This window comes from Hyaena hyaena, unplaced genomic scaffold, assembly GCF_003009895.1.
Source record: "Hyaena hyaena isolate Hyena2069 unplaced genomic scaffold, ASM300989v1 scaffold_352, whole genome shotgun sequence".
NCBI lineage: Eukaryota > Metazoa > Chordata > Mammalia > Carnivora > Hyaenidae > Hyaena > Hyaena hyaena.
Window position 1 is genome coordinate 1,855,608 of NW_024080984.1, and position 21,500 is coordinate 1,877,107.

Genomic DNA, 21,500 nt, shown 5'->3' on the forward strand with positions numbered 1-21,500 from the left:
TTCACATTGATGTGGCCATTTATGTCATCTCTAAAACAAATAGCTGGAAAATTTGTTTCTTCTAAAATTATACAATTTGGAGTTATTTTTATTTATGGCAGTGTTTCATTCTCTTCTCTTTTCTTTAATTAGTGAAGGTTAGCCATATTCATATTTTTAGTGGTTCATAGATAGTGTCGCTGTCAGCGAAAATTGAAAATTAGGTACTGCTTTAGCTGAACAAGTTCATGCAAGTTAGGAGTTTGGGTTTGTTTGTTTTTCTTTTCTAATTTTCATTGTGTTTTTTGGAGCGCTCTTACCAGGAACTTGACATGTGTACAAAATCAAACACATATTTACATATATAAAATACTTAATTTTTATTTTCTCTTGATTGGACATTTGATAGTATGTGTACTCCCAGAATTTTTTTCTGAGTTGTGGGGTTCTGAGACTTTTTCTTTCTTTTGGCACCTTCTTCTAAGCTGAGAACACTTTTACATTAATTTAGGTGGTGACCGTGTGGGGAGGGACTTCTCTAATTCTGAAGCACTCCCTTAACTGATTGTAGAAAGCAATCTGGAGAGCTGAGTCAGGCATTGTTATTATAATACAGTGCTGGTTTGTGAATTTGCCTGCCTGTTCTAATTCAGCATCTGGTTTCCCTTCTCTCTCTAACTAGGTTGGCTTTTGGATCATTTAAAAGATGTAATTGTATTAAGTGGTTGAATATGGGCAGAATTGATGCATTACTCTAGAATATCTTGTTTTTCTTTTTCTTCTCTCTTTTCTACATTTCCATTCATTGCTTTGCTCCCTGGCAAAGCACCAAGTTATGTTCAGACCTTTCAGTCTCCTTTGTTGCATCTTCTCCCTTGCTTTGGACAGAATGAGAACTTTCCAAAATAGGCTTATGAACCACAGTTTTCCTGAACGCTATGTAATCAGCTGACCTATTTCAGATGCAGCCTTTTTTTTTCTCTCTCTCTCCACAACATTTCCTGCACAAACATGCAGATATATTTTCATACAGAGATATTTGTATGCTATGCCCAAACAGTTATTTTTACATCCTGATTTATGGCACATATTTTTGGATGTTTTTAGTTATTTTATTTTTCATCTTCTCTTGTGATACGTTTTCTTTTAGTTGGGTGGCTTGTTATTTTTCTGAATGTGGCTTGTGATTCTTCAACACTTTGGTAATTTTTAAAATTTTTTAATTTAAATTTTTTTAAATTAAAAAATTTAAGCTTATCTATTTTGAGAGAGAGACAGAGAGAACATGGGGTAGGGGCAGAAAGAAGAAGAGACAGAATCCCAAGTAGGCTCCGTGCTGAGCCGTGTATCCGCACAGAGCCAGATACGGGGCTAGAAAACACAAGCTTGGAGATCACGATCTGAGCCAAGATCAAGAGTAGAAAGAACACTTAACCAACTGAGCCACCCAGACATCCCTCACATTTCTATGATTTTATTTGTACCAGTTCCTTCTCCTAATCAGGCACTTCTTCTGACATGGTTACCATCATCTCCAGTAATGTTTTCCCCAGCCCATTCTTCATCACTAGGTTCAGATAACCCCAAGATGCTTACCATCAGACTCATCCTTTCCTCCTCTGGACTTCATGGCACTTTGTTGGTGTTCTCTATATTCCACAAGACATAAATATTCTTTCTTTACATGGCATCTCTATAAGATATCACCTACAGGAAGATATCATGACATCTGAATATTCCTTATAGTATGTGGCCCAGCTTTTATTTAATGATATAACTTGTCCATATCAGAAGTAAAAGATGAATAATCATCTGTTAAATAAATGTTTAAGAAGAATGCATCTGAAGATGTTGTAATTCAGAGAGTTAGTGAAGACCATTCCTTCCTAAACCTAGGGTTTGAAACCTGACTGCTTTTATGAAGCAAAACTCCGATGGGAGATTCTGAAAATTGTAAAGTGACTCTTCCATTTGTTAGCTGTTTTCAAACAGTGTCTTCTGAGAGGTATAAGTTTTCTATTTGATAGAATGTGTAGGACATTGTATCAGCCAAATTTACACAGATTCTGTCATTTAAAATATCATTGAATAAATGCAAAGGTTTCTAAGGGCTAAGGAATGGAATACATATCTTACCTGTTCTTCTTCATATATGAATTTAGTTTCTATTTTTAAAATATTCATTTTATATCTAGGCCGTTTGCAAATGGAATACTAATACTATGGGCAAGCCCTCATCATGAATACTTAACGGTGAAAAAATCTCTCTCTGCAAGTCGCATCTACTTGCATTCCATTGAGTGGTAAAATTTTACCAAAATTGATTAGAAAAAAGATTTTGAGCAAAGCACTCAAAGAAGATTTTTAAAATAGGTCATTCTTGAGAGTTGAACTGTACTGCTTCAGAAGAAATTATTAAAACCGTGCAAAACTTTATGAATAATATGATTAATTCATAAAACCAGTATTACAAGTGGAATGGCCAGTGAATAAAGCTGTATAGGTAGAACCTAAGAGAAAGCTTGAGTAAAAAATTACAGTAAAAAATGTGAGCATCTTTTGATGAAAAGCTAAGCATATATCTTTAAGCTGAGCTCACCTATGGAAAGTACATATTGAATTTGCATAGTGTGTAGTACCCTTGGAGTACAAGAAGTACTATTGGATTTTTCAGCCCAAATGTATGGTGATAAATTCATTTACTGAGCTAGTGCTAAACACTAGGTCAGACATGGGGAACACAACTGTGAATGTTCGTCTCTTTCATTCATGGACCTCTAATGATTCTTGCATATATAGTCTGTTAATGCTCCTGGGAGTCATTCATTCCAATATGAAGATGGATAAGTGCATAGCACTACAAGAAAATGAAATCTGAGGTGCATCTAAAGAGAAAAAAATGAAGGACCTTAATTTTCCAAATCAGCAATAATGTATTTTCGATAACATTCTATAGACAATAAAATTAGGTGTAATTAAAAGTTTTCATTTTTACTTTTCTTTATTCCCTTAAGTCATGAAATCTCTTTATGCTCAAACACTCAAATAATAGATCATTAACTGTAACTATGTTTGTTCCTTTTCATTGCACTTCTATTTAAAGCATGACAGAGAACCAAATGGCACATTACAAAAAGGTAAAAATTAGTGCAGGTGAAGGATTTCAGGGCAGTGTGAAAAGCTACTTTGCATATTTAAGATTCTGCTAAATATTTCGAGATAGAGGTGGAAGGGGGACACGTCACCATTTTCTCACTGAGAAATCTAATATTTACCATGTTTATATCATGTTAAGAATGTGACCATAATCAGAAAGAACTCTTCAAAAGATGGAAGGAATAATTTACTTAGGTTATTGAGTTGATTTAAGTTTGTATAGACATCAAGAAACATGGCAATCCAGCTTTCAATCTCTGCCAACTGATGAGAACCTAATAAAACAGTGCTGAAAAGTACCTCTGGTAAACGTGGCTTACAGACCATCTAAACAGCTTCTTAAGGGTTTTAGCACCTTCCAATGCCTCCATTTGATGTAGCTTTTTTCTGCATAAGGGATTTAGATTGAGTCCCAGATCAGTAAGTGTAGAACCTAAATTAAGCCTAACATAGCTAAGGGCTATTTATATTCTGTAGAAAGGTGAATAATGGGACAGAGAATGGCCTCTGAAATTTTATGAAGCACTGAATCAATATCAGTAGACTACAAGGAAGAAGAGAATCTTCAGGATGTTTTCTTGTTAACCAGAGGAGGAAATATGTTTTATAGATCTGGGACTTGTTAATGGCAGTAACCTCATATTCTGCTCCTCTTTATTCTCACACTTAGTAAAGTGCTCTAGTTCCTATGGTTGAGAATACATGTCATTAACCAATTAATAATCAGGGAAAGAAAAAAATAGACGATCAGAAAACTTGACATTTTTTTGCTGAAGATTAGAATATCAAAAGCTGAAATATACATGAGATTAAGAAATACATTCTGGACATAACCAGTAAAATCAATCTGACTTTAAAATATTTTGGCCATTCAGTGTTCTGAGGACCAGATTCTGAAAACATTTCTCCTAAGTATTTATAAAACCAAACCTTTGTTCCATAATATATCCATGTTCACTTGGAATTAAATACATAAACATTAGACAAATGGCACAGTTATCCTAGTCTCTATCAGTAGAACCAACAACATGGTCATGGAAGAACATGATTGGTCCCTTTTAAGACAACAATTTCAAAGAATTTGAAAACATACTTCAAATTTCCCTGCATATTTCTCTTGTTAGCCTGATATTTTATAAAAATGGCTAGGGGGTGACTCAGTCAGTTAAGGGTCTGACTTCAGCTCAAGTCATGATCCCACCATTTGTGGGTTTAAGCCCCATGTCTGGCTCTGTGCTGACAGCTCAGAGCCTGGAACCTGCTTCGGATTCTGTGTCTCCTTCACTCTGTGCCCCTCCCCCACTCTCTCAGAAATAAACACTTTTTTAAAAAATTCTAAATTAACCTGAAACATTTTTGTTTTAAAACCATAGAGCTCTGTGAGATAATTATTCACTCACATATTAAAATATAGAGGGGCCCCTGGGGGACTCAGTTGAAGTATCTGACTTTACCTCAAGTCACGGTCTTACAGTTTACAAGTCCGAGCCCTGAATCAGGCTTTCTGCTGTCAGTGCAGAGCCTGCTTCGAATCCTCTGTCTCCCTTTCTCTCTGCCCCTCACTACTGTGCAGGTGCTCTCTCTCTTTCTAACACTAAATATATATATATAGAGAGAGAGAAAAATATATAAATGCTAGGAAAATATTTTTTTGAAACATACTTACAATTTTATTTTAAATAAAGAGATACTTTTATACCTTATAAGAAACATATTATGCTCCACTAAGGGTTTAACTAAAGACTTTACACAAAGTTTCCTGTATTTTAACAAAGCTTTAACTTTCTTCTTTCAAATATGCAAACCAGCCAGAAGTAAGCTTAAAATCTGAATACAAGAAAATTTAATTCAGTTTAAAAATCACGAAATAATGTTTATTTGAAAACAATGTTAGGTATTTATACAGCAGTTGAGCTTTCAAAGTATCTTTGCATATGTAATCTTATTTCATATTCCCAGAATCCATATGAGACATTTTAATTTCTATTCTGCAAATGAGAAATCTAAGGCTCATGATGATGGTTGAAAATCTTTTTACAAAGTCAGTAAGAACTAGAGCCAGAATTTGAATTAAAGCCACCTGATTGACTATCCAGTGCACCTGAATGACCCATATGTCTTTGACATCAGCCATTAAAATATTCTGAAACTAGTAATTTTTATAATTTGATTAGTTGAGTAATTTTCATTATTTTTATTTAAAACTATATATGAAGTATAGACATTTAAAAATAGTGAAGCAAAATGAAGTTAGTAAAATTCTCCAGTTATATCTTACCACCCAGCAATAACATGATAATACTAGGTGAATTTTCTCACAGACTCAGCAACACACTTATATATGTATTAAAAACAGGATTACAATTCATATACTGCTTAATAATCTGCTTAATTTTTCCACTTAGTAATGTCATAACTTCCTTTCCATATTATCACATATCCTACATAATCCTAATCATAATCCTACATAGGAACCATCATTTTTTTCATTGTTTAATAATGTCATGTAAACAAAGGGATCTTCTACATCCTGTGGTGAGAAGTAACCTACAGAAAAAAAAAAAATCTTTCCATTGCCTAAATCAAAATTAAAGTTCCAGAAGACATGGATTTCCACTTCATGCTGAGTTTTCCAGAAGCCCCAAGAATCAACATATTGTTTAGTTTTTTCTCATAAGAGGTGGGGGGAGGTGAACAAGATGGAAAATTTCAGAAAGCAATGTCAGTAGGGTTTAATGAAGCTCATTTCTCAATAAGATATGATAAATGGGAGATACATTTGTCTCAATGCCAGCCATCCTTTTGATAACTTATATAGATATTTTTAGGGCAATGTACATGCACAGAGATTTTGTGAAAAAGAACTTAATTTCCTAGGTTATCAAGTGAAGGATTCATTGAATATTCAAGTATTTATATTATTAGATGTTGCAATATACCGAATTACAGAAGGAGGTCTCTAAAAAGTAAATAACTTGACTTGAAAAGAGATAGAACAGCTAAGATTGATGAATGGTATTTCATATTCATTATACCTTAAAATATTAGCATTTACATTTATAGAAATACTTAATGTAATTTTTCATAGCAGGAGCCATATTTTCTTAAAATACATATCATCCTACATCAAGGATGACCAGAGTCCCATTTAAAGCGAAACTGAGAAGTTTTCAAGATGTGGGACTTCAAAGGCTAAATTAGGGGAATGTTTGGCACAAATCAGATGGCTGGTCTCCTTACTGCCTTTGGCCTCACTGTCCAGGCAACAGAAAAATAACTGGGATATGATTGGAAGTATGAGGATAAAGTTCTGTAGGCAAATAAAAATCAAAACTAACAGAAACTTATTAAGGTCCATAAGCAAAGGCAGGCTGCTGGTCGGTCTAGGAAATAATATCCAAAAGAGGCTTTGTTACCTAGAATTTCATCACTGGTCAATGGTAATAATACGTTCAAGCCTTCAATAAATATTATGTTTTTTCAAGGATTTACTGAAATGATTTAGTACATAAGAAATACATCTGTCTCTGTTTATAGATGACATAATTATCTACTTAAAAAAACCTAAAGAATCCTGGAATTAATAAATTTAGCAAGGCCAGAGGATACAAGATCAATATGCAAAAATCAACTGCTTATCTATATACTAGCAATGAATAACTGGAATTCAAAATTTTAACAGTAAAAATAATGATAATAATAACCATTTGTGACATAAAAAAAACCACACCTACTACTATGCTCAGAATGTTTGTGGTAGTCTCCTCCCCCCCATCCTGCCCCATTCATACGTTGAAATCCTAACCATGATGTGATAGGATTAGGAGGTAAGACTTTTAGTAGGTCATGAAGGTGGAGCCCTCACGAATAGCATTAGTGCTCTTATAGAAAAGGCTCCAGAGCTTGTTTGCCCCTTCTACCATGTGAGGACACAGCAAAATTACTGGCTAAAACCAGGAAGAGGCGCCTCACCAGAATGTGACCCTGCTGGCAACTTGATCTTGGACTTCCCAGAGTCTAGAATTATGAGAAATAAGTGATGTTTATAAGCTGCCCCATTTGTAACATTTTGTTATAGTGGAGCCGGGGCACTGCGGAACAAGAGCACCTGGCTCTGGGGGTCCCAGGCAAACCAGGTTTCACCACTCACCACTGTGAAACCAGAAAGGAATTTATTTCTGTGAGGCTAATACCCAGGAGACTGCGATATCAAAGACTGCCTCTAAAATGCAGAAAATACTTTTATAAGGAAAATGGAGCAAATGTGGTGGGTACATGCAGGTAGGCAGTGAAGACGGGATCTATCATTGTCTTGGAGTCAATCATGGACAGGTCTTGCTGGCTCAGGGGAGTTCTTATTGCTTGAGGGGGTAGTTTCAGTTCCCATCAGGGGATGCTTTGCCCCAAGCCAGGACACCAGATGGAAAGAAGAACTCAGCTGGAAGGTTTGAGGTCAAATTGGAGGCAACCAAATTCCTCTTTCAAGAGCAGCCTGAATGGACTAAGAAATCTAGGCACAGATCTAACAAAATATAATTTGTTTGGTGAAAATGTAAAACCCTGATTAATACATAAAAGAAGACCTAAATACATAAAGAAATGCATTGTGTTCATAGATTGGGAGACCCAGTATTGTTCAAATGTTGCTTTTTCTCAGACTGATCTATAAATTCAATACGAGCCTAATCAAAATCCTTGCAGCATATTGTGTAAATATGGACAAGCTAATTTTTTAAATTTAGAAGTGGTTCAGATGTAAATGACAGCGTATACTCTTGACAGGAACATTTGCATTTGTTTTATTTTTTCATTGGATGTCATATTTCAAACACGCAATTTAATAAAGTCAATTTGATACAGTTTAACACATAAAATCAATGCTATTTTAACTAATACGCAGATTAATAAATTGAGGATTATAAGCATCACCCAAATTAACTGTCATAACTCATGTCCATATACGCCTGGTTTTATTTCAGGAGCTTCTTTACAATCCTTTAGATTTATTTGTCACCCCATTACCATAAGATCCTAATCACTAGAGCTTAATATTTATTCTTGATAGGTGGTAAAAATTCTCCCACTTTGTTGTATTGAATTTCTCCTATATGCTACTTTCGATTATCTTCTGGCCCCTGAAATGCTTGCTCCACCCTGACTCCAACATAAACGATCGTGTGTGATCATCACCAAGATGCCAACACCTGGATTTTCTGTTTTTTCCCAATATTTTAGAATTTTTTAAAAGTTTATTTTAAAAAACTTGTTAAAATAAAAAGTGAGCAAGGGAGGGGGAGAGAGAGGGAGGGAGAGAATTTCAAGTAGGCTCCACGCTAACAGTGACATGGGTCTAGAACTCACAAACTGTGAGATCATAACCTAAGCTGAAGCCAAGAGTCCAGCACATAACTGACTGAGCCACCCATGTGCCTCCCACTATTCTAGATTCTGATGTAAGTACCATGTGGGAATCCATGAGACAAGGCTTTTCCATCCACTCCCATAGGCCAGGCTATCTCCCCACGATGCCAAATTTGAGATAAGAGGTATGAGGGAGCTGACAGATAAATGCCTTCTCTATTCTTTCCTGCATGGACTTCTGAGACAAGGCAATTTTGAACAGTCTGCTCAGGTGAGCGTGTGTGGCCAAAGTACTGGCCGCATCTCCTTATGTAGCAGTGGCCAGTTTCACAATGCATTACCTTTGCTTCCTAGTTTTTTCCCTGCTTCAAAGAGTTTTTTTCCCCCTTATTTTCTACTTTGATATTCAAACTCACAATAAGGAAGTAGTATTTAATGTTTTTTCTTCATACCTTTTTCTTCTTATTTTTTAATGCTTATTTTTGAGAGAGAGAGACAGACAGAGAGCAAGCAGGGGAGGAGTAGAGAGAGAGAGGGGGACATAGAATCCAAAACAGGCTCCAGACTCTGAGCTGTCATCACAGAGCCCTATGAGGGCTTGAACTCACATGATATCATGAAACTGAACCAAAGTTGGATGCTTAACCAACTGAGACACGCAGGTGCCCCTTCTTCATACTTTTTTTCTAGGAAAATTTGATTAAGACCACTATTTAGCTACTTTTGCCTTTTGCCTTTCTTACAGATTCATAAATTCCTACCTCACAGTTTGTTAAGTTTCATCACAAATAATGTTATTAAAAAACAATCTGAGAATAATCAATGTCACTAAATATCGGCGACTTCAATTAATTGATGTGGTATAACTCTCCCTTTCAGATTTTTTAGTGCTATAGTAAATGTTTCATAAACTTTTGGTAGATTATGTCTTTACGATATTTTTATATCACATGACATTTATTTCTCATTCATTGAGTTTATGTATAGAAATACAGTAATTTTTAGATCTTGATTTTTAAATCCAGTATACTTGCTAAACCTGATAATGTGTGTTCACAGAAGCATGAATGTATGCATGCACACACACGCACACACACACACACACTTGGCATTTTAGGCTAACTGGACTCTCCAGTGACATATTAAACACAAATGGTGTAAATGGGAATCCTTGACTTATGCCTAATCTCTAAGGAAAAAAAATCAACATTTAATTGCTATTTTTGCTCGAAGTTTCTTGTACATATCTTTCATTGGTTTGAAGAAGACATGCACTTCTGGTTTACCTAGATATTTTATCATGATGGATTATAAATTTCATCATATGCCTTTTCTACATAATGTAATAATTTCAGTGACTGAGTTTAAAACAAAACTAACCTTGAATTCCTGTGATAAACAAAAGTGAACAGAATGTAATATTATCCACCCATGCTGTGACATTTGCTTTGCTTATATTGTCTTTAGGATGTATGGGAAAATGCTTGTTTGTAATTTTCTTATATTCTTCTTAATCAGATTTTGACTCAAGATTAGGCTCATTTCATATATTGAACTATAAAATGTTCATGCTTTTTCCATTCTCCAATAGAGTTTTACATAAGGTGAGTGATATTTCTACGTTGACTATTTGGCAGAACTCAACTGATGAAACCATCTAATCAAGAGGAGCATTTGTGAAGAGTTTTACTTATTCATTTGATTATGCATACTAAATTTATTTCATAGTTCTAGAATTATGTGTTTGGTTAAATTTCTACCTGTGTCAGTTTGGGTCATTATATTTTTGGTTCACCCATTTAATTTCCATTTTCTAATTTGGGACATAAAATGACTCATACTACCCTTTGGTTGGTTCATTGGTTGATTATCTGCAACACCTCTAACAATGTTGCCTTTATCTCTTCTGACTTTGGTTATTTGAATGTTCTCTCACATTTTTACTGTTCACTCATGCCATAACTACCTCATTTTAATTAGATATTTCAAAATATGAATTTTTTGGTCCTAACCATTGCTTATTTTCTACTTTATTAATAAGTGTTTTCTCTATGATTGTCTCCCCTTCAACATTCTCCATGTTTACAGTGCTACTTTTCTAAATTTAGCTTTTAACTTTTTCTTTCTCTAATATGTACATTTACATATTTTAAACTCATTCCATAGTTTATTATACATTACTTAATTAACATCCCTTTGAAGTTACTTAATTTTCAATGTATTATCCTTTTTTTTTTTTTTGCTTCCTGGTTGATTGTATACTTTTACTATTATAATCCAGTTCTCCACATACTAATTTAGAAGCTACATAGTGTTTTTATTCTTTTAAATGTTACCCTAGTAATTTCATCTTGTAGAACCCTTCCCGTATACTTCTGCTCATTCTGATTGCATTGTTAATCCACTTACACACTCTCAGCTATGGCCTAATATTTGCGAAATAAATCTAGAACTATTTGCTTTGCCAAATAAATCTAGAACTATTTGCTTGATTTTAAGCTTCTGATCTGACTTTGACTATTTCAATCTTATCTAGCACAACTTTCTTTAATACTCCACCATTCATTCTAGACTAAACTTTCCACTATTCCTCTCTCTTTGCCCTGTTTTCCTCTCTTCATTCTACTTGGAATGTTTTTGTTTAATATCAAAAAACTGGAGTCATCTTATAGTCTTCAGTCCCCAGTCCACATAATGTCAATCAATTTCTTAATTTTTTTTTGAAAGACACAGAGAGAGAGCATAGCAGAGGAGGGGAGAGAGAGAGAGAGAAAAAAAAAAAAAAACTCAAACAGGCTCTGCACTGTCAGCTCCGAGTCTAACATGGGGCTTGAACTCACAAACCCATAAGATCATGACCTGAGCTGAAACCAAGAGTCGGATGCTTAACCATCTGAGCCACCCAGGTATCCCAATGTCAATTTCTCATTGGCTTCCCTGACTTCTCCAATCAAAAACTCAGTTATCATTCCTTTCAACTTCTTGGCACTACATATGTGAGTCAAATTCAATTGTAAATTACCTGTCTTTGAACATGTATCACTTTTATTCTCCTAAAGAATATGCATGAGCCATCTTTAGATTTCTCATCATGCTTTGTTAATTGTTTTGCACATAGTAAGTGCAGTAGAAATGTGGAAAGATTGATTGAATAAATGAATAAATAAATGAATGAATCAGTTGGCATAAGACGATGCCACATTGTCCTTGGCTGATTGGAAATTGGCATCCATTCAGTGAACACTCTAAACTGTTTCCACAACAAAGTAACATGCTTCATATAGTAGATAGTCAGTGATTGATCCTATTAAATTGGAACAGCACCTGTTTCTCTTTTAATGTATTTTCAGTGCATATCAACCATGCTTGATAATGCAGGCTTTAATTGTTCTAAATTGGTTTGAGTCTACGGAAATAATAAATGAAGTAATTTTGTCTTCAAAGACAATGGACTTTAATGAGAATATTTCTGTATCTGGCAATTTGCAGTCATAATTTATTTATAGCAAGGCTTATGATTCATCATTACAATTTCTTTCAAGTTTTGTGAGAAAAATCATCTCCATGAGTACAAGAGCCTTATTCTGGCAGCTGTTCTTCACTAGCTGATATTTTCTGCAAGCTCTAAACTTAACATTAGCAGCTTTCAGCTTATTTTTTCTTTGTTTACATTTGAAATATGTTCACCCTGTAAAAGCAGTCTCATTATAAGAATGCAAGAAAGATATATATGCCATTGAAACCAGGCCTGTTAGCAAGCTCTAGTCTTCTCTTACCTTAGGTGAGTATGTTGGTAGGAGGTTTCCTTCCCCTTTGGTGAGAATCTATAAAAAAGAAACGGGATCAAAAATTTTTTTGCCCAAAAGGCTCACTGTGCTCAAAGGGTTTGTCTAGAAACCATTTGCTTTGTGAAGATTTAGCCACTTCCCAAAGATTCTAAAGTAAAAAACAATGACTTGTTTTTTCAAGTAATTGTAATCTCTGTTGCTGGAGAGGGAAAGGGGTTGACATTATTGCAGCACTATAGTAGTACATTTAACCAATTTCAATCTCTGTTTATTACTTTCATTCTATCTGTGTTCATTTTGTGACAGATCCATCATGAATCTATAAGGCAATTCAGAGGCTGGGGAATACCTACATAAAGGCTAACTGCCTGAAACGTTATAGCTGCATACAAAACCACTTGGGAGACAATAAAAGGCCATGGCGTAACAGGAGATGGGAGAAGAGGGTGGCTGTTCAACTTACTCCCTCTTCTTGCAGAAGTATCTAGCTAAACTGATGCTCAATATATGCAGGTCATATTAATTCTGACATCAGTTTGTTTTGACATTATTTGACATTAACTAACACAGACACACACATACACATTCATACTCACACTCATTTGTCCCATCTGTATTGAAATTAATTCCTGTAAATGTTAAATAGAAAAGTCAGGACTTTTCCTTAGGAGATGAGTCAAGTAATGTCAGACACCCTTTTTGGTACAGTGCAATGTGGAGAAGAACGTGCAGACTCAGTGCTGAGAAGAGGCATTCCAAACCAAAGATTTAGAGGTTGGAGCTTTAACCTCAAATTAAAACAATCAAATGAACACATAAACATGCAAAAATGAGACATGAAACAGCCACAGTTTGTGTGAGAGTATGCTTGTCTAATCATAAACAAATGATAAATGTACCTTTTCTCTTGAGATGAGATTCTTCATAGATTAATAACACAAAGTAGTAAGAATAATATGTACTTTGGAGTTGGATAAAATTTCCCATTGCAGATACAGTACTTATTAGTGTTGACAAATCACTACACCTCTCTGAACTTCAGTTTCTTTTTCTGATAGTGAAGTTAATAAACCGATAGCATAAATGAATGAGAGGATTAGTAGAAATGACATGTAGGAAGTGTTTGGCATATAGGAGGCCTTAGGATATATCTGTTCTGTCTCTGAATTGTAATTGTCTTGTTTCGCATTAGAAAACAAAGAACTCAGTTGCACTGAAAAATGCTTGAGTATAGGGAGGTTTCAGTCCTCATATGGACTATCTTAAACTTATAAGATTTAAGACCTATTATCACAAGATATTTTTCCATTTATTGGTGACTTCTTTAATTTCTTTCATCAATGTTTTACATTTTTTAGTGCTGGGGTATCTCACCTCCTTGGTTAAGTTTATTCCTCAGTATTTTATCCTTTTGGATACTATTATAAATGGGATTTTCCCTTTAGTTTCTATTTTGGATAGTTCATTGTCAGTGTATAGAAGTACAACTAAGTTTTTCATGTTGATTTTGTATCCTGCAACTTTACTGAATATTTTATTAGTTTTAAAAACTTTTTGGAAGGGGATCTTTAGGGTTTTCCATATAGGAGATCATGTCATCTGCAGAGATAATTTTACTTCTTGCTTTCTAATTTGGATGCGCCCCACTCTTTTTTTTCCTTGTTTAATTGCTCTAGCTATGATTTCTAGTACCATGTTTACCAGGAGTGGTGAGCATGGGCAATCTTGCCTTGTTCCTGATCTGAAAGAAAAATTTTCAGCTTTTTCTATTGGTTAAGATATTAGCTGGGCTGTCTGGGTGGCTCAGTGGGTTAAGCATCTGACTTCGACTCAGGTGACAATATTATGGTTCCTGAGTTTGAGCACCATGTCAGGCTCTGTGCTAATAGCTCAGAGCCCGAAGCCTGCTTCAGATTCCGTGTTTCCCTCTCTTTCTGCTCCTCCCCCACTCATGCTCTGTCTCTCTCTCTCTCAAATATATAAATAAATGTTAAAAATTTTTAAAAAGGGGCACTTGGGTGGCTCAGTCAGTTGAGCGTCCAACTTTGGCTTATGTCATGATCTCACAGTTGGTGGGTTCGGCCCTGTTTTGAGTTCTGTGCTGACAGCCTAGAGCCTGGGGCCGCTTCAGATTCTGTGTCTCTCTTTTTCTGCCCCTCCCCTGCTCATGCTCTGTCTCTCAAAAATAAATAAACATTAAAAATTTTTTTAATTATAAAAAAGATGTTAGCTGTTGGCTTTTCATATATGACCTTTATCATGTTGAGGTGAATTCTTTCCATTCCTAGTTTAAGAGTCTTTATGAATGAAAGAGTGTTATATTTTGTCAAATTGTTTTGTATCTATTGAGATAATCATATGATTTTTGTCCTTCATTCTGCTAATGTGGTATATTCCATTAATTGATTTTTATGTATTGAGCCATTCTTGTATCCTAGGGATAAATCATACATGTTCATGGCATATAATCCTCTCTTCAATGAGTGGTTCTGAACAATCTGGATATCCACATGCTAAAGATGCAATTGTATCCTAACCTTATGCCATACACAAAAATTAACTCAAAATTCATTACACATTAAATGTAAGATCTGAAACTGTACAATTTGTAGAAGAAAACGAGGGGGGAAAATTTTGTGGTACTTTTTATTGACAATGATTTCTTGGACATAACACCAAAAATACAAGCATAGCAGCAAAAGTAGACAAGTGAAACTCCAGTGAAATAAAAAAGCTTTTATACCACAGAGGAAACAATGAATAGAGTAAAAAGGCAGCCTGAAAAATGGGAGAAAATACTTGCAAACTCTGTATCTAATTAAGAATTTAATATCCAAAATATGTAAGAACTCCTACAATTCAATATTTTATTTTTTTAATTTAAAAAAATTTATTTGAGAGAGAGAGAGAGAGAGAGGTGGGGAAGAGGGCCAGAAGGAGAGAGAGAGAATCTCAAGCAGGCTCCATGCTAAGAGCAAATTTGGGGCTTGATCCAATCACTGTGGGATCATGATCTGAGCCAAAATCAGGAGTTGGATGCTCAAACAACTGACCCACTCAGAAGCCCCTATTATTCAATATTTTAAACATCAAATAATTGGATGAAAAATGGGAAAAGGACTTCAATAGAAATTTCTCCTAAAATATACAAATTACCCACTGGTGTCTGAAAGATAGTTAACATCACTGATCACTATAGAAATGCAAATCAGAAATAATTTTAAAAAATTTTTTTAATTTATTTTTGAGAGAGAGAGACAGAGAGAGCACATGGAGGAGGTCAGAGAGAGAGAGAGGCACTGAATCTGAACCAAGATCCAGTCTCTGAGCTGTCAACACAGAGCCAGTTGCAGAACTCGAACCTATGAAATGTGAGATCTTGACTTGATCAGAAGTCAGACTCTTAACCAACTGCTACCCAGGTGCCCCTGCAAATCAGAAAAATCTATAAATTATTACATTTTATCTAGCTACATCTAGCTATATCTACCTATATAGCTATTGAATTGGTGACCGTGTGTATTTACATTTAGTCTAATGGATTCCTCAGTTCTGTTTTAGCAAAATAATAATGATAAATATTGGTAGAGGAGTTAATGTGACTAATAGCCCACTTCCACTACCACTGCTGACAGATAAATCTCTAGTAAAGAAATGATTGCAGTCAAGAGCATTATCACCATGCCCCAGAGATCTCTAAAGTCTTAATCAAAATTCTTTTGTTAAGTCATTTTTAACAAACCACCTTTACAATTTGAAAAATAGTGATCATCTACTACTGAAGAGACATTTTATTTTACTTTTTAAAAAAATATTAAATTTTTTTACTGTTTAATTTATTTCTGAGAGAGAGAGAGAGAGAGAGAGAGAGGGAGAGAGTGAGCAGGGGAGGGTCAGAGAAAGAGAGACACAGAATCTGAAACAGTCTCCAGGTTCTGAGCTAGCTGTCAGCACAGAGCCTGACGCGGGGCTCAAACCCATGAACCGTGAGATCATGACCTGAGCCAAAGTTGTACACTTAACCGATTGAGCCACCTAGGCACCCTTATTTTGTTTTACTTTTAATCTTTTAGGTGTATGACACTGTCTATATATCCCACCTGCTCTTTCATTCATTTTTCAAATATTAGCTCCTTTAATTCACACAAAATTTCCTGTGATGGGTGCTACTATTTTCCCCACTTTTCAGAAAAAGATACTGGAAAACTCGTGTGGTTAAGTAATTTGTCCAAAATAATGCAGCTATGGGGCACATGCCTGTCTCAGTCAGTAGAGCATGTGACTCTTGATCTGAGGGTTGTTAGTTCCAGCCCCATATTGGGTGTAGAGATTACTTAAAAATAAAAATAATCCAGCTAAGTTGCGGATCCACATTTCATGAGTACATTCTGAGTCCTTAGTCCAAATGCTCCCTGCCCCAAATCCAAGTTAAATTGTTTATTTGCTTATATATTAGTACACATTTTTGTTGTTATTATAAGAAAAAAATTGCTAATTTTAATGACACAGTTTTTGATAACTAGGGGGCCCATGCAGTTGGTTTCCTTTAGTTTTGAGGCTAATAAAATCACCAGAAACAATTTCCAAGCTTGTTAATGAGAAAGTGTGTTCCGCTATATTTGTTCTGTCTTCTTATTCTAGTTATATAATTACTTAGAGTATGTTCATAGGAAATTCCTATTCCCTTAAAAATAAGCACAGGTTACAGACTCAGCACTGTTTCCTGCCAAGTCTTTGAGTTACTGCTCTTGCTAATAGCCCCAGTAGCCCAGGAACTAGCTATCAAGTTTTTAAAGATGGGGAAATAATTGATACCACAGAATTCTAGAACTATGTGTAAGTTGGAGATAACAGATATAAAAACTCAAAACTTTCCAGAGCAAGCAAATCTGGAGAAAGGAAATGGTTACATTCCTGGAGAAAACTCTAATTTCTGAGGAAGCAGAAACTCTTCTCTCCACTGGAATGAATGAAATACAATCTAGATATATTTTTCTGAATTCTAATATTAAATAAATGTGTGATATTTGCCTTCCTTCCAAGACACTAGAATCTACTGATTTATAAATGATTTGGAAATAGATACATAAATGAGTTTCCAAAGATGAACATAAACCAGGAAAGGATTGTGTCAGAGGAATCAAGGGAAGAAAATGTTCAAGGAAGTTTCTGCCAATAGCATAAAATATTCCTCAGAGGCAGAGAAAACATGTCCATTGAATTTTACACATTTGTTGTGAATTTTTTATTTCAAATATTTTTTTATTCAGTAAAAACTGATATTGCAACATTAACAAGTTCTAGAATTGGTGCAACTGTGAAAATTCCTATTTATGGGGAAATTGGCTAACATTATTATACCTTACTTTGAATGTTTGCTTATAAGGATAAACAAGGGTATTAGGACAGCTAGTGGCACTCAGTCTCTACAAACACTTAGGAGTCTGTATGGGGAGTAGTTTATGATTATTTCCAATTTCCTTGAGAGTCTGAGTTTGGATAGCGTCAGTTTTGAGCGATGGGTTCTGGAGAGTAACCCTTTAGGAAAACCTCCTATGGAGCAGGAAAGCTCACCATGACCCAAGGGCTAGTGAGCAGAAGTAAACTAATAATAGCTAGTAATATCTTTTTACTCTACAGTGTTTTGTACATACACTGGAAAAAATGTGTTATGCTGCAACATCGTCTAAAGGGCTCAGCATGGAGACTATAATGAACACACACTGTAATGTACATTTGAATAGCTGTTTTCCTCCGCTTGATAAGCTGTCCCTTCTCCACCTTTCATGTATCAAAAATTAACCCAATTTCCTCCATCGGGAACTCTTCCTGACTCCACAGACTGAATTAGGAATCTCTATTTTCCCATATAGTAGCTTGTGCATGATCGAATCAGAACGATCAGTTTCCAAAATAGGTTATGAACTCTTCTAAGGTAGATTATTCATCATTTTATCCTTGTCTACTGCCTGATATATTATGCGCCTTAGTAACTATGGCTTAACCGAACTAACCTCCTAAAGTTGTGTTAAGAAAATATCAGGGGTGTAGGCAGCTTCTGAAATCGTTCCCAGTAACACCCACCTTCTCAAATTCATACTCTTGTGTGGGCTGGACCAAGTGACTTGCCTTTGCAAAATAGAATACAGCAAAATAAATGGGATGTCACTTTTGATATTAGTTTTAAAAAGATCTTGAATTCTATATTGCTCATTATTTCTCTCCTGCCCTATTTTTTGCAAGCTCTGATGAAGTAAGCTTTAATGTTGAGAGCTGCACTATGGAAAGGGCCATGTGGAAAGGTATTCAAGGTGTTCTCCAGTCATCATCCAGTGAAGAACTACTGACTCTCAGTCTACTGACCCATGAGGATATGAATCTTGCCAATAACTTGTAAATGATCTTGGAAGAATACCTACCCCATTCAATTCTTAAGTTGACTGTAGCACAGGATGATGTCTATTACAGCCTTGTGAAAGGCACAAAGCCAGAGAACTGACAGATAGTAAGTGCTATTGGTTTAAGCCGCTGCATTTTGGAGTATTTGTTACATAGCAAAAGCTAAATTACATAATTACTAAGCCAAAGCCCAATATCCACCCCCAAATTACTCATTTTTGTTAAACAGGTATAAATCACCTTGATGTGTTATGTGTAAGACGTGGAAAGTGAAACTTTCTCATAGGCATCTAGACACAATAGTGAACGATAGCAAAAGAGGGTCTATGTCCCATAGAAAGAGCATGTATCCTAGTATTTGCATTTTATATTCTTGAGAATTGATTAGAGGTTGTGCAACAAGAGTAAAGACTAATAATTCCTCACCAGGTGTGGTCATAATTTGGGATCTTTTTACAGTTACATGTTAAGTGAGGGACAAAGAGTTTGAGCAGTTTTGAGAGTATACGACAAAAGAATTATATATCAAGAAATACAATGTACTTTTGTATTCTCAAATTTAGTTTCTTTCTACTGTACTATGCTGTCCAGCCCCATGTCAAATACCAGTCTTCCAAGAAAGAAAAAATATGTGTAAAGCCTAAATTTGTCTATAAATAATTCACTAGAATTCTCTGGAACTAACATCAGTATCTGAGTTTCTACTTGTTCTTGAATTGAGCAAGGAAAAAGACTGAACAATAAGTCTTGATTGCAGAGACGGAGACAAAATTGCATGCAGAAGAAATTGTTCTATTGGTTATGATGTAGCTGGACAGCAACTTTGAGTTTCACCTTGATGGCCTTTGTATCATATTTCTTTGGTACATTGCAGAGAGATAAGAGGAACAAAGCTCAAAATAGAACCAAATAGATCTCTTAATGGTAGAGAATACAAATTTGGACATGGAAAGTGATGGTGACAAATCATTGAACACATTCAATAGAAACCACACTGGAGACAAAGCACAAATATTCAATGGTCTATATTATATTTGTTGAAACAGAACATATAATCCAAAGTATAAATAATGATACAAGGTTAATGTTATGACAAAAATCACTTCAACATAAAACTTAACTATATTTTACATCTAAACAAGTTTTTAACTAAGAATAATTATTTTATTTATTTTAGAGAGAAAGAGAACATAAGTTGAGAGATGGGGCAGAGGGAGAGAGAGAAAAAATCTTAAGCAGGCTCCACGTTCAGCATGGAGCCGAAAGTGGTGCTCGATCCCACAGCTCTGGGATCATGACTTGAGACAAAATCAAGAGTCTGACACTCAACGTATTGAGCCATCCAGGTGCCGCATGCTTTTTTAATTTTTACAAGAACCCTGTGAGAGATGTCTTTTTAAAACTGTAACAAATTAGGGCGTGGATTGGATTTGAAATTCAGGATTTAAAGAAACAAGAAGAGACCAGAGAGAAAGCATTTCAATGATTTTTATCAGCAAAAACAATGTACAGATCATTTAGGGAACAATGGAGAGCCTGTGTTGAATGAGAGAATAATGTCTCTGGAATGGCAAATCTAGACTTTTTACTTTGTTCATTTTGTTTTGAATTAACAGAAGAGATGAAAATTGGAATGGGGGCGCCTGGGTGGCTCAGTCGGTTAAGCGTCCGACTTCCGCTCAGGTCTTGATCTCATTCTTCGTGGGTTCAAGCCCCGCGTTGGGCTCTGTGCTGACAGCTCAGAGCCTGGAGCCTGTTTCAGATTGTGTGTCTTCCTCTCTCTCTGACCCTCCCCTGCTCACGCTGTCTGTCTGTCTCTCTGTCTCTCCCTCAGAAATAAATAAAATTAAAAAAAAATTGGAATGAAGGGATCCACAAAATACTGGTTTCCTCATCAAATTCATCTCCTCTTACTTATTATTGTAATGCTTCTTATTCTATTTTCTCTTATTTTATCAATGAACTTTGCATCATTTGATATTTCCTACCAAAAAAATATTTTTAATTTTTAATACTATCCCCTTCAAAATTCACTTTTTTCTGTCCATAAACTTTAATTAAATCTTTAAATATTTTCATTACTAAAAATGCATGTAATAAAAAGGGGAAAGTAAAGGAAAGTAAATGCTTATTGTTCTTATTCTCTTTTTTCCAGTTCCCTAAATGCATTTATTTCATGAGTTTGTCCCTCATTAATTACAGTTGGCAATGGATTCATTGTAAGATTAACTAAGCAAAGCCAAGGCCATTAATTTGTAAGTAACTTCTATTCATTCTTCATTTATACTGCTGCATATAAGGTCATGCTTTTATGCCAAATTAATGCAACTATAAAAAGCAGGAAGACATTTATTAGCAAAACACTCATAAAACTCTTTGACCTGGTGGTCAGAGACTGCACAATATGAGGAGTAAAGCCACAAATTAACAAAGCCCTAAACTATTATAAATTTCACAAATCAGGATGATGGAGGAACTGTTAAAGAGTCAAAATAATTCCTTCCTTTAAATTTATTTTTTACCTTGTTATATCCAAGTCTAGAGTAAGTGATATATTTGAATTTTTCTGCTGAGTTTGTTTTATATTGTTACATTTAAATATATTATTAAAGGAAAAGTAAACAAAGGCTTTTTCAAACTAAATAATTACATATCTACCATTTTTACTTTTTTTTGTTTTCTATTATTTATTTTATCATGAGTATTTTCCACTTTCTTTCTTTCTTTTTTTTTTTTACAAATAGTTTATTATCAAATTAGTTTCCACATAACACCCAGCGCTCATCCCCACAAGTGCCCTCCTCCATGCCCATCCCC

At 35.1% G+C, this 21,500-nt stretch overlaps 1 long non-coding RNA gene across 1 annotated transcript; it reads left to right on the forward strand.

Annotated features, from left to right (window-relative positions):
- Window positions 1-8,531: 8,531 nt before the first annotated feature.
- LOC120243677 lies at window positions 8,532-20,932 on the forward strand. Its single transcript, XR_005531371.1, has 3 exons — window positions 8,532-8,588; window positions 18,528-18,789; window positions 20,839-20,932. It is a non-coding gene; the product is annotated as an uncharacterized LOC120243677 (long non-coding RNA).
- Window positions 20,933-21,500: the final 568 nt, after the last annotated feature.